The following is a 14366-nucleotide window of genomic DNA, read 5'->3' as shown; positions in this document are numbered from 1 at the left end:
AATCCCTACTCTCGTCAGCTCCTGTGTACATACGTCATGGAACAGCTGAGCCGCTTCCCACTGCGCATGCTCATAGCTGTGAAGGGTAGGGAATTTTCATGGGGCAGTGTTTTGTAACGTTACACAGGTGTTCCGTGAAAAAAAACTACCCGTGAGAAATGCCTACCCTCGTATTCTCACGGAACACCGGGCAGGTCTATGAAAATATAACTCACGGAGATCTCGGCTCATGACGTAGGTGCGCAGGAAGTGAACCCCGGGTACAGACCGGAAGTCGCTCACACAGGGAAAACTGTGCACTGTACTGTGTGCTACGTTGTTCTATCAGAATATCTATTCCTATCAGATCCTACAACCGGAAGTGACGTTCAGACGATAACTTACTGCGCATGCGCCGTGCGGTCCAACACGGGCTCTATGCGTTCCAATAGGTTTTCTAATGTAATCAGAACAGGAAGCAGCGGTGGACATCTTCTTGCACCCAGGTAAGTCTTGAATTTTACATTTATTTTAGCAGTAAACTTACCTTATATATTGAAATAGACTATTTCACAGCAACCAAGGGAAATTTCTATTTCACTATATAATCAGTTTGTCGCTGAGCGGCGCAGGGTGTACCAAGATGGCCGTCGCCACTTTCTACCTGCAGGTTTCTCGCTATATTTACTATATTACAATAATAATAGAAATGCAATACTGTTATTCAGTCTTTAAGATGAGTTTACTGCTAAAATAAATGAAAAATCCAAGACATGCGTGGGAGTAAGAAGAGGTCCGCCGCTGCTTCGTAGTCTGTCACATTCGGAAACCTATTGGAACGCATAGCGTCCATGTTGGAACGCATGGTGCATGCGCAGTAAGCTGTTCCTGTCCGAATGTCACTTCCGGTTGCAGATTCTGATAGGTAGCGTTAGGCTCCTTTCACACACTCCGTCCGTCGGACGGATTCTGTTTTTCTCAGCGGGGGATCGATCCGCCGATCTCCCGCTGAGCAGGAGGATGACAGCTGTGTCTCCGTCCGGTGTGCGGAGACACAGCTGTCAGTTCCCCATGCATCTCTATGGGGGAAATCGGATGGGAAAGGACCGTTGGTCCATTCTCATCCGATCCCATTCGATCCGATCCGCTGGAAAATAGGGTTTCCATCCGTCCAGATTTGACGGATCGGATGGGATGTCAGCGGACATGTCTCCGCTGACATCCGATCCCCCATAGAGATGCATGGGGGGACCGTTCAGATCCGCCAAAAAAACGGACAGGCGGATCTGAACGGTCCGCCTGTGTGAAAGGGGCCTTATTCTGTATTCTGATAGAACACTCCTCATTCCAGGGTCAGTCCTGGGCTGAATTTATAAAGTAATAGTAATGGCTGTTGTCCTGGGCTTCCTACTATACAAAAATATAATTTACATTTTTTTTTTTTTCGTGTTCTTGGGAGGCAGTATTTTGCCTTCAGTCTGTAGGCCTTCATGCACACAGGTATTAACCGTTTGCCGACCACACGCCGCCTATTTGCTGCGGCAGTGTGGCTCTCCCAGGCTAACCGACATAGGGCTACGTCGGTCGCTTGGAGGCAGCTAGGGGGCGAGCGCGCGCTCCCGCCCCCACTCAGCAGCGGGAAGCCGATGCACGGGGCCGACGGCTCCGATTGCCGCCTGACACCTGCGATCACTCCCTGCTGATAGAGAAGAACGGTCAGCTGTTGTAAACACAGCTGACCGTTCTCCCTGGAATGATCACAGAGTGCCTGTGATCCTTCTATATAGGATCACGTCTCTATGGTCATTTCACAAGCTACGCCCCCCCAACAGTTAGAATCACTCCCCTAGGCTCACATTTAACCCCTTGATCAACCACAATGTTAACCCCTTCCTTGCCAGTGTCATTATTACAGTAACAGTGCATATTTTATAGAAACATAGAAACATAGAATGTGTCGGCAGATAAGAACCATTTGGCCCATCTAGTCTGCCCAATATATCTGAATCCTATGAATAGTCCCTGGCCCTATCTTATATGAAGGATAGCCTTATGCCTATCCCATGCATGCTTAGCACATTTTTAGCACTGATTACTGTAGTAATGTTACTGGTACCCCCAAAAGTGTTGAAAATGTCAGTTAGGGGTCCAATCTGTCCGCCGCAATTTCGCAGTCCCGCTAAAAATCGCAGATCGCCGCCATTACTAGTTAAAAAAAAAAAAAACAAAGCAATAAAAATGACATAAATCTTTCTCATAGTTAATGGAAAAAATTCTAGCAAGGGCATGGACCTGTCCCTAAAAAGGGTCAAGACTACGTCCCTACAAGAAGAAAAGGGGGTTTGAATGTGCCTCTACAAATAGTCAAAGTATGCACATGTTCATGTAACATAACAACGGTACACAATTGTTTTTTAAAAAATTCATAAATCTTTATTAATACATAGTAAAAACAAAAAGTATATCACTCTAATAGATTGAATCGTCAATACATAGTGACAGGATTAGTACAATTTCAGATAAAAATGCTGGAGCTACGCGTTTCGCATTATGCGCTTTCTCAGGGTCCAGCAAGGGAAAGTATGTAAACAAAGATTCAGTCTTTAATAATCTAAAAGGTACATAAAACAGTTATTAGATTTGTAAATATACACATATGTCTTATAACATTTTTATTCTCAGTTTGTTATTTGCAGCTATCAATTGTATGTTATTTACATTGTTATCTTAGCCTTGAACACATCAGTTTTACTCTAATTATTTCAAAATTATATAGGTAGATCAAAAATCGATTTCCCATAGATATAGCTGGTTAGTATATTGGTTCATATATTATAGATTCCTTTAGATAACAAAGCGAAAGAGAAAAACGTTTCTACTTAACTATCTCTTTATGTTTTGCTTGTCAGAAAGACAAGGAACTGAATCCCACAAACTAAAAAGGAAAAGTAGGAGAAGGTAAGGGAAAAGGAAAAGAGAAAAGGGATGAATGTGAAAGAAAAATAATAAAAAAAGGGGAGATGATGTAGAGTGTGAATCACCACGTAGCCCACAGGGGGGGCAATGAGAGGGATAGGCTAATTCCCCCGAATAAAACCCAATGGCAAGTGGATCCAGCACATTATCAGCAAGTGCTCAAGGAACACACTGTGGAACTATCCCAAAAAGAAACTCCCCTAATACTCAGGACAATGCTTTTTTAGAACAAATGACACTAGGACTTCTAGGCCCTCTAAAAATACCCACAACAGAAGAGAAAAACTAAATCAAGAAACAAACTCTCTACAAGTCATTAACATCTCTGGTGTTCAATTAAACGAAGAGGAAATTAAAATACTTGGTCTAGGGCTCAATTTCTGTCCGGCAAAAGACATAGACCGTTTTGAATTTATAAAAGATGTTAATCTTTTTGCACGAAAGCTTAATTTTAGGTCCCTAATTGAGGGCCCTAAAATCAAGCAAAAAGAAGCCCCTATGGGTGGTCTTCTTCAAACTTGGCGTGATTGGTCCAAAAAGGATTATAAGATGCTTAAAATCCTGACCGAGCTTGAGGATGAGTTGGGTCCGATTACACTCGGACCCGGCCCACCCTCGACCTCGGAAGGAACAACACAACAAACAGTACAAACTTTTAAAAAAAAGTCTAAACGTTTCCCGAGTCAAACCAATCCTAAAGTTGATCTTTTCATTCATATGGTAACAAAGGATATTAAACAAATGAACATACGAAAAAACTCTAGTAACCTGTCCGAAACTGAATACCAGGCTCTACGAAACTTACAAGAACGCAAAGATATTGTGATCAAGTCTGCGGATAAAGGCGGAAATGTTGTCATTTTAAATCAAGTACAATACACAGAAATGTGCAACAACATTCTTGACAATAGAGCCTGGTATTCAAGAGTAAGCAGTTTACAGTTACTTAAGAATCAAAGAGAATTCCTAAAACTCCTAAATCAATACCACCAATGGGGAATTATAACCAAGGACTTGATGGAATTTTTGATTATTAAAGAACCCACAACGCCTACATTTTATGCACTTCCAAAAATGCATAAAAATCACACCAATCCCCCCGGCCGTCCCATAGTCTCGGGCATCAATAGTCTTACACAGAATGCCAGTTCGTATGTAGATGCATATCTTCGCCCACATGTAGAGTCGTTACCCTCGTATCTAAAAGATACTATGCATATGCTATTAACGATTGAAAACATACAGATTGAAGAGGAGACTTATCTGGTATCTATAGATGTTGAGTCCCTATACTCAAATATTCCACACTCTCGAGGTGTGGAAGTTGTTGAATCCTTTTTGGATGAGAGAGGACTCGACCATAGAAGGTTAAATAAGTTTGTTTCGGACTTATTATTTTTTATCTTGACACATAACGTGTTTGTGTTTGATGGTTCCCACTACCTCCAGGTACAGGGAGTGGCGATGGGGACTAAATGCGCCCCATCATATGCCAACCTGTACCTGGGGGGGTGGGAACGGTGGCTCTTTGCCCAAGAATCTATGTCAATATATCTGGCATATATAGAGATCTGGAAAAGATATATCGACGACATATTCATCCTATGGTCGGGTCCTCTCGACATCCTAAAGGAATTCATAGATATCCTGAATGTAAATGATTTCAACTTGCACTTTACCTATGTTTTTGATAGATCCAGGATTCCTTTTTTAGATCTTGAGATCTATAGAAGCATGGATAATACACTTGCAACCACACTCTATAGAAAACCAACTGCCACAAACGCATTATTACATGCAGATAGCAGCCATCCAAGACATGTAATTCAAGGAATACCAATAGGACAGTATTATAGGATTCGTAGAAACTGTTCGGAAGAGACTGAATTTGAAAAAGAAGCTTTAGAATTACAAAAAAAGATTCCTACAGAGGGGATATAGTAGGAAAAGCACTAAAAAAGCATACAAAAAAGCAAAAAACAGCCCTAGAGACCTTCTCCTTTTTTAAGGAGAATGTCAAAACTCTCAAAATCCAACGAAAATGATCACGAGATATTGTTCTCAATCTAACCAACTAAAAAGTATTATAGCCAAACATTGGCATCTCTTGGCAGAGGATAAAATCCTCAGTAACTTTGTAGATACTAAACCGAATATGACTTTTAGGAGAAACAAATCTATTCGAGATATGGTGACGGCCAGTCACTACCAGAGAGACAAAAGGGCAGACCCCTGTACCAAACTTTGACTATTTGTAGAGGCACATTCAAACCCCCTTTTCTTCTTGTAGGGACGTAGTCTTGACCCTTTTTAGGGACAGGTCCATGCCCTTGCTAGAATTTTGTCCATTGTTTGTATATGGGGGCAGGTGCCATTATAATCTCTGATTAAAAAGACCCTAATCCCCCCCTCCATCCATACTGTCTTTTCTTTCTCATAGTTAGTAGACGCGATAACTTTTGCGCAAACCAACCAAATACGCATATTGCGATTTTTTTTTTTTTTACTGAAAATGTAGCAGAAAACAAATTGGCCTACCTAAAATGTTAAAAAAATATATATTTTTTTTTTTTGAGAATGTTATATAGCAGAATGTGAAAAAGCTCTATTTGTGGTAAAAAAAAGGACATCAACTTTTACTTAGGTACAGAGTCGCACGACCGTGCAATTGCCTGTTAAAGTAATGCAGTGCCGAATCGCAAAATATGGCCTGGTCATTAACCACTTGCTGACCGCCCACAGTATATTTACTGCGACGGTCAGCCCCTCACAGGCAAAGTGACCTAGTACTACGTCGCTAGCCTGTGAGGCTCTGGGGAGCGAGCGCGCGCCGCCGGAGGCGCGCTCCCGCTCATTCCTGCGCGTGTGACCGGCGGACCCGATGTCCGCCCGGCCACCCGCGATCTCCTGGTGGAGAGGGAGAAAGGCAGGCGGCTGATGTAAACAAAGCCGCCTGTCATTCTCCCTGGTGTAACTGCAGAGATCATACGGTCCTGCTATGTAGGATCATATGTCTCTGTTGTTACACCACTAGCCACGCCCCTTTACAGTTAGAAACATGCCCCTAGGGACACACTTAACCCCTTCCCTGCCAGTGTCATTTTTACAGTAACAGTGCATATGTATAGCACTGATTACTATAGTAAGGTCACTAGTAACCCCAAAAGTGCCACAAATGTCAGTCAAGGGTCCGATCTGTCTGCCGCAATGTCGCAGTCCCGCAAAAAAAAAAAAAAAAAAAAAATCGCAGATTGCCGCCATTACTCGTTAAAAAAAAAACCCAACAAAAATGACAAAAAACTTTCCCTTAGTTAGTAAACGCAATAACTTTTGTGCAAACCAATCAAAATACGCTTATTGCGATTTTTTTTACCAAACATATGTAGCATAAAACAAATTGGCCTAAAATGTTAAAAAATTTTGATTTTTACATTTTTTTTTGGGAATTTCATATTTCAAAAAAAATTTGAAAAATATTGTTATTTTTGCAAAATTTTTGTTTATAGCGCAAGAAGTAAAAATCGCACAGGTGATAAAATACCACCAACAGAAAGCTCCGTTTGTGGGAAAAAAAAGGACATCAATTTCGTTTAGGTACAGCATCGCACGACCGCGCAATTGTCCATTAAAGTCACGCAGTGCCAAATCGCAAAATAGGGCCTGGTCAGGGGTAAAATCTTCCGGGGCTTAAGTGGTTAAGTTTTGACAAAAAACCTGAAAGCTGATTGGTTTCTATGCAGAGATGCACCAGATTTTGCACTCTCCAGTTTTAGTAAATCAACCCCTGTGTGTCATATTAGTGACTTTAGTGATTAGTGTAATGATGGAGTGTGTAGTTTTCACACTTAGTCCATGTTCACATTGATCCGATATGACATGTCAAATCAGAGCCAATTGCTGGCAATGGCACAATCCGAATCGATGACTTTGCTGCGCCGCACTGATCTCCAAAAGTAGTTTCTGTACTACTTTTGGCGATTTGGACCATTTGTTAATATCTCTGTTGATGAGATCTTTGCTGTTAAAGTGGAACTAAAGCCCCGTACACACGCAACGATTATCGGCCGACCGATCGTCCGACTTTTGTCCAGAATTGTGTTTTCTTGGTTGGAATGTGCCTAGACTGCACACTAATTTTCTCGCCCAACAAAAATCTGCTTCAGAAGTGATGTCATGTGTTGGGTTGCTTTCTTTGTGTTCTTTCTTATCTGAGCATGCCTAGACTTGCTCATAAGATTTTTCCCTGTCGAAATCTGTACTGACTGCACGAAAATCGGACGTGTTTTGACGGCCAACAAAAATTTTATAGTCTGCACACCAGATTTTTTTGCAGCCGAAAAGTCGGAGTCGGTTGTCGGAAGCATCATACTAACAAGCCAAAAATCGGCAGATCGGACGTTGGACGAAAATTCCCTGCCAATTTTCGATGCGTGTGTACGGGGCATTAATCCTCTGTGGGTCACTGTAGCTCTTGCCATAACGTCCATGTATGCATATCATCCGTGTACATTATGGTAGGCTTACACCCTACCAAGCAATCTTTCAGTGATCCAAGGTCAATGCTCCCCTTACTCACTCCGAACTTCCGGTCTTTTTCTGCATCCAGCGTCTTCTCATTTTGGTTACTGGGCCACCATCCATTTTGGATCTTATTAGGAGGCACTGTGCCCCACTGTCAGTGTCATTGGGAGGAATTGTGCCCCATCACTGGTGTCATTGGCAGAAATGGTGCCCCATCATTGGTGTCACTGGCAGGAATTGTGCCTCTTCCATGGTGTCAGGGAATGAAATAGTGCCCCAAGGGCCAAAAAAAAAAGAAAGCAAAGGGCTGCAGTTTGGAGACCACTGGGTTATACAGTGGCAATGTTAGATGTTCTCACCCACATTTATCCCCAATGAGCAGAAGACTGGGATGTAGGCAGTTGTAGGAGCACATGTTATAAATAGGAATGTTTGAAACTTTGTTAGAAAAAAATCCAGGTAATATTTTTAAGCACATGGAATTCTGTTTTAACCGCTTGCCGACTGCTCACAGTATATTTACTGCGGCAGTCAGCCCCTCACAGGCAGAGTGACGTAGGTCTACGTCGCTCGCCTGTGAGGCTCTGGGGAGCGCCCGCGCGCCCGCGGAGGCGCGGTCACGGACCCCCCCGCGCGTGTGACCAGTGGACCCGATGTCCGCCGGTCACTCGGCGATCGGCGGGGGAGAGGGAGAATGTCAGGCAGCTTGTGTAAACAAGCCATCTGTCATTCTCCTCGCTGTAAAAACACTGATCACATGGATCTACTATGTAGATCCGTAGATCAGTGTCCTTACAGCTCAAGCCACAGCCAATCACAGTAGAAAGCACGCCCCTAGGGACACACACAGCCCCTCCCTCCCAAATAAAGTTAACCCCTTTACTACCAGTGTATTTTTACAGTAACAGTGCATATATATAGCACTGATTACTGTAGAAATGTCACTGGTAACCCCAAAAGTGTCAAAAATGTCAGTCAAGGGTCCGATCTGTCCGCCCCAATGTCGCAGTACCGCAAAAAAAAAAAAAAAAAAAAAAAAAAAAAATCGCAGATCGCCGCCATTACACGTTAAAAAAAAAAACACCAAAAATGACAGAAATCTTTCCCTTTGTTAGTAAACGCGATAACTTTTGCGCAAACCAATCAAAATACGCTTTTTGCGATTTTTTTTTACCAAACATAGGTAGCATAAAACAAATTGGCCGAAAATTTTGAAAAATTTTGATTTTTACATTTTTTTTTGGGGGAATTTCATATAAAAAAATGTGAAAAATATTGTTATTTTTGCAAAATGTACGCTCTTTTTTTGTTTATAGCGCAAAAAGTAAAAATCGCACGGGTGATCAAATACCACCAAAAGAAAGCTCTGTTTGTGGGAAAAAAAGGACGCCAAATTCGTTTAGATACAGCGTCCCACGACCGCGCAATTGCCTGTTAAAGTCACGCAGTGCCGAATCGCAAAATTCCCCCTGGTCGTTTGGCAGGAAAATCCTCCGGGGCTTAAGTGGTTAAACTCAAACTTTCTGCAGTTATAGTTGATCAACACTAATCTAAGATAGATACATTTACCATAAGAATGCCTTCTAGTGTGGCAAATCGTTTCCAGACATTAACTGATTTGTGATTGGAAGTCCACTACAGCCGATCGACTTCCTAGCATTGAAATTAATCAAAAGCTGGGTAAATTGATCAAATGAAGAGTATTCCTTTTTAATTTGATCATTTTAATTGCAATGAATGAATATATTGAGCCCCCAAAGTATGCTTCACTACTAGGCAAAAAGTCTGTGATATAAGCCTCAGGCTTCTTTCAGATAGGCGGCAGTGCTTACCTCAGTGGATCGCTTTTTAAAGTGCGGTAGAGCAGCAGTGTTTGGGAGGTGCTACTGCTGCCTCCTGATGCCAATTTTTTTAACTGCTTTTTATTTTTGTATTGCTGAAAGGCAATTTCACATTACAAGACTTCTCCTCAACCGCAACGCAATAGTGTTTGGCTAATGATTGCGGTGCAACCCCCATTGATCTCAATGGGCGAGTTTGACAGGCGGTGCCCCCCTGCACAGGTGCACCCCGAGTTAAACATGCCACAGATGCAGCATGGGTACAGTCCTGTCAGGCTGTAATGTTAGGATTCAGGTGGGCGGCCAGGGAGGTAGTAAAAACACAGCGCAGACACCTGCTTGAAAGAGCCCTAACTATCATCACCAGGTTTACATGTACAGGAGAACTGTATATAACAATATATTTAAAAACACATAGCTTTACCTCTCCTATTTCTCTTATTATTCATTGCAGCCTCTGAGATATTCTGCTTGCACTACTTCTCAGAATTCCTGGCTACATAGGACTAGGAGAAGATAATTATCCATCCAGCTGAGTGTGCTGTGGATGGCTAATGGGAGATCCCAAAAACCTAGAGAGTTTAACCACTTAAGCCCCGGAAGATTTTACCCCCTTCCTGACCAGGGGGTATTTTGCGATTCGGCACTGCGCGACTTTAACGGACAATTGCGCGGTCGTGCGACGCTGTACCTAAACGAATTTGATGTCCTTTTTTTTCCCACAAACAGAGCCTTCTTTTGGTGGTATTTGATCAACTGTGCGATTTTTTTTTGATCATGCGCTATAAAAAGAGCGACAATTTTGCAAAAATAACAATATTTTTCACATTTTTCTATATGAAATTCCCCCCAAAAAAATGTAAAAACATTTTTTGGCCAATTTGTTTTCTGCTACATATGTTTGGTAAAACAAAATCACAATAAGCGTATTTTGATTAGTTTGCGCAAAAGTTATTGCGTTTACTAACTAAGGGAAAGATTTTTGTTGTTTTTTTTTTTAACGAGTAATGGCGGCGATCTGCGTTTTTTTTTGCGGGACCGCGACATTGCGGCGAACAGATCGGACCCTTGACTGACATTTTTTACACTTTTGGGGGTACCAGTGACATTACTACAGTAATCAGTGCTAAACATATGCACTGTTACTGTAAAAATGACACTGGGAGGGAAGGGGTTAACTTTATTGGAGAGGGAGGGGTTAAGTGTGTCCCTAGGGGCGTGTTTCTAACTGTCATTGGATGTGGCTGTGTGTGTAACAGCACAGATCAACGGTCCTACATAGCAGGACCGAGTGATCTGTGCTTTTACACAGGGGAGAATGACAGGCGGCTTTGTTTACATTAGCCGCCTGCCTTTCTCCCTTCACAGCCGACGATCACGAGTGACCGGCGGACATCGGGTCCGCCGGTCACACGCGCGGGCTTCCTAGTGAACGAACGGGGGCGGGAGCGCGCCTCCGGCGGCGCGCGCTTGTCCCCTGTTGGCTCCCAGGCTAGTGACGTACCGGTACGTCACTTTGCCTGGGAGGGGCTGACCGCCGCCGTATATAGTCTCGGCGGTCGGCAAGTGGTTAAAGGGTTATTTAAGAAATGATGTAAAGGGCAAGTGCAAATATCCTTGTTATAAAAAATAATAAGGTTGCAGTAGGGGACAATTTTTTTTTGTTCCTTTAGTCTACCCCTGGACCATTTATGGATTCTGTTGAAATGAGTCATGAGATTCTTTGCAGCTCAGGCAACATTCAGCGATCTCACTCCTGGGACCAACCTTGTTCAATTTATTCTTAAACAACATTGAGGACGGGATCATTAGTTCTATATCAGTTTTTGCAGATGACACAAATTGGACAGGGCAATAACTGCTCAGCATGAAGCAAATATCCTACAGAATGACCTGAACAAAATAACAGAGTGGGCAACGACATGGCAAATGAGGTTTAATGTGGAGAAGTGTAAGGTTTTGCACTTGGGGACTAAAAACATAAAAACACAATACACTTTGGGGGGGGTTAACCTTTGGGGGAATCAAAAACTAAGAAAGATCTGGGAGTCTTGGTAGAGGATAGACTAAGCAATAGCATGCAATGTCAAGCGGCAGCTGCCAAAGCCGGCAGAATATTAGCATGCATAAAGAAAGGGATGTATTCCAGAGATAAAACTATAATCCTTCCACTTTATAAAACTCTGGTCCGACTGCATCTGGAGTTTTCTGTCCAGTTCTGGTCGCTAGTCCTCAGGAGGGATGTGATGGAGCTGGAGAGAGTCCAGAGAAGGGCAACTAAACTAATTAGGGGATTGTAGGACCTTAATTATGAAGAGCGTCTACAATCGCTTAATTTATTCTCCCTGGAGAAGAGACGCCTGAGAGGGGACATGATAACAATTTATAAATACCTCCATGGTGATCTCAGCATAGAAAAAAAGCTATTCAGTCACAAGGATTGCATGAGGACTCGAGGGCATACAATGCGATTAGAGGAGAAGCGTTTTAACCTCACGCAACGCAGGGGGTTCTTTACTGTTAGGGCTACAAGATTGTGGAATTCTCTACCACAAGAGGTGGTTTCTGCGGGAAGTATGGCTACTTTCAAAAGACTCTTGGACGTACATCTCAAGGATCAGAACATTAAGGGGTATGAGAGATGTTTACGGCCATACAAACCTACACAGGTTGAACTGGATGGACTATTGTCTTTATTCAACCTCAACTACTATGTAACTTTTCTCTTGTTTAGGTGAGTGTACAGTTGAATGCTACCTCTGGATATAAAGCAGAATGCACTGCTGCCTTTAGCACATAGGGCTCATGTCAACAGGCATTGTTTTCCTGCATCTGGTATGTGTTTGAAAACTACCTCTAACACAACACCTTAGAGCAGGGGTTGGCAACATGTTGATCACGCAGTTTACCTGTTGACCGCAGGCAGGTGACCCCCATGCGCTGTCCCCCCCCCCCCCCAGAAGCCCCCTGTACCATGCCCTCTAGCAGGGGCTGACTGGCAACTTTCAGCCCAGGGGGCAAGTACAAACCAAAAGGCCCATGGTGCAGCGATTCGGCCCCCCTCCCACTCTCCCTCTTCCCGGCCTCCTCCTGACCACCATTCCAGACTGAAGCTCCGCTCCAGATACTCTCTACTCACCGGCTGAATTTGGGTTCCAGACCTGGTCAGCAGAGGGCAGTTGGGGGGGGGGGGGGGGGGAGCTGGGACAGCTCGTCTGGGGCTGGAGGAGAGTCTCCAGTGGGGCATGGAACTGGTCTCTGCTCAAATACAGTTTACACCATCTATGCTGGGGGGGAGGCCTGCGCTCTGTCTTTGTCTTCAACCCACACTCAGTAGGTGAGCGGCAGGGATTTTTACTCCTCTTCACCAGAGAACTTTAAACATGTCTGTGGCGGAAGCGGTGCAGCCATTTCCGGGGCATCAGAGTGGCTCAGGGGGCAATTTCCCCTCTGGCCCAGTCCTCCCCTGCCATCTAGACCTCCCTGTACTAAGTCCTCCTGACTCCTCTGTACTGTGCCTTCCTGACCCCCCTGTACCATGCCCTCCAGACCTCACTGCGCTGTTCCCCTCTCCAGAGCTGCCTGTACCATGCCCTCCAGACCTCCCTGCACTAGGTCCTCTTGACCCCTTTGTACTGTGCCTTCCTGACCCCCCCCCCCCGTACCATGCTGTCCAGACCTCCCTGCGCTGTTCCCCCCAGAGCCCCTTGCACCATGCCCTCCACACCCCCCTGTGTTGTGTCCTGGTCACACTAGATACTGACTGGTTTTCGGAACCCCCCCCCCCCCCTTTTCAATGCAGTAAAACTGCACATTTTAGAGTGGCATTTATTGTGGCCAGCCTAAAGCACACCTGTGCAATAATCTTGCCGTCTAATAAGCATCTTGATATGCCACATTTTTGAGGTGGATGGATTATCTTGGCAAAGGAGAAGTGCTCACTAACACAGATTTAGACAGATTTGTAAACAATATTTAAGAGAAATAGGCCTTTTGTGTACATAGAAAAAGTCTTAAATCTTTGAGTTAAGCTCATGAAAAATGGGGGCAAAAACAAAAGTGTTGCGTTTATAATTTTGTTCAGTGTAAGTGTTGTGGAAGGGTGTGCCTTCCAGCAAGCGTCAGCCGCAGCCAAAAGAGAGGTTAGCTCAGTAATATGATGTTCTCTCTCACGTTTCTTCGAGGAGGCCAATTGGATGATGTGGCCTCGAACAGTGACCTTATGGGCTTCCCACAAGGACACTGCTGAGGAGACAGAGCCCACATTGTCCGAGAAATAAATCCAGATACGGAAAGGATCTGCTGCCAAGTAGCTTCAGTTGTCAGGAGAGATTTATTGATCCTTCAGTGGGGGAAAGGCTTGGTCAGACCCAAAAGGGATACCAACAGCACCAGAGGGTCATGATATGACCAGGGAGAGAAGGGAATAAAGACCCTATGAGCAAGAGGAAGTTGTTGTATCAATATGAACACGTGGTCTATCCTGCAGAAGCGGACATATGGGTTTTCTCCACTAGAGCAAAGGATTGTAAGAATTCATGTGAGCCTCTTGTGTTGGAACGTGGGTGGGGGAAGCTGCCTATTAAAAGTGGAATTCAGGGTGATTTTAGAGTCACCCATGAGGAGGATGGTCTTTCGCTGTTGGGAGATGACTTTACATTGGTGTGAGAAAAATCTGTGCTGGAATCTATTGGGGGCATAATATAAAACAATAGTAACCTCATGATTGCAGAGGTTGCCTTGTAGGAGTAAGTATTTGTTTGTTGGATCAGCAATTTCTAGGGTGCACGAAAAGGGCAGGTTGTTTCGGAATGCTATATGGATTCCCCTATGTTACGGGACGGAGCTGTCATCCGCCCGGCTCAGCGGGGATCGCGGATCGATCCCCGCTGAGCAACACGGATCCGCCTGTGGAGGCGGACCGTGTGAAAGAAGCCTTAATGCTGATAGGCGTTTGCTGGAGACTTTTTTTTTTTTTTTCCACAGCTGTTCTCTCTGCTTCCTCACAGCATTCAGCTATGCAAAGAATCGAGCATATGTCAGGTTTAG

General features: G+C 44.0%; 1 protein-coding gene across 1 annotated transcript in view; it reads right to left on the bottom strand.

The window, feature by feature from the left end:
* The window catches only part of ANGEL2 (angel homolog 2), a gene marked incomplete at its 5' end in the record, with an annotated part of 83860 nt that overhangs the window by 66148 nt on the left and 3346 nt on the right, over positions 1 to 14366 (bottom strand). The window lies entirely within an intron of this gene.

Source organism: Pelophylax lessonae, assembly GCF_965119305.1.
Source record: "Pelophylax lessonae genome assembly, chromosome: 3".
Taxonomy (NCBI): Eukaryota; Metazoa; Chordata; class Amphibia; order Anura; family Ranidae; genus Pelophylax; species Pelophylax lessonae.
The sequence above is the reverse complement of the archived record's forward strand: the minus strand, read 5'-3'. Positions and strand labels throughout refer to the sequence as shown.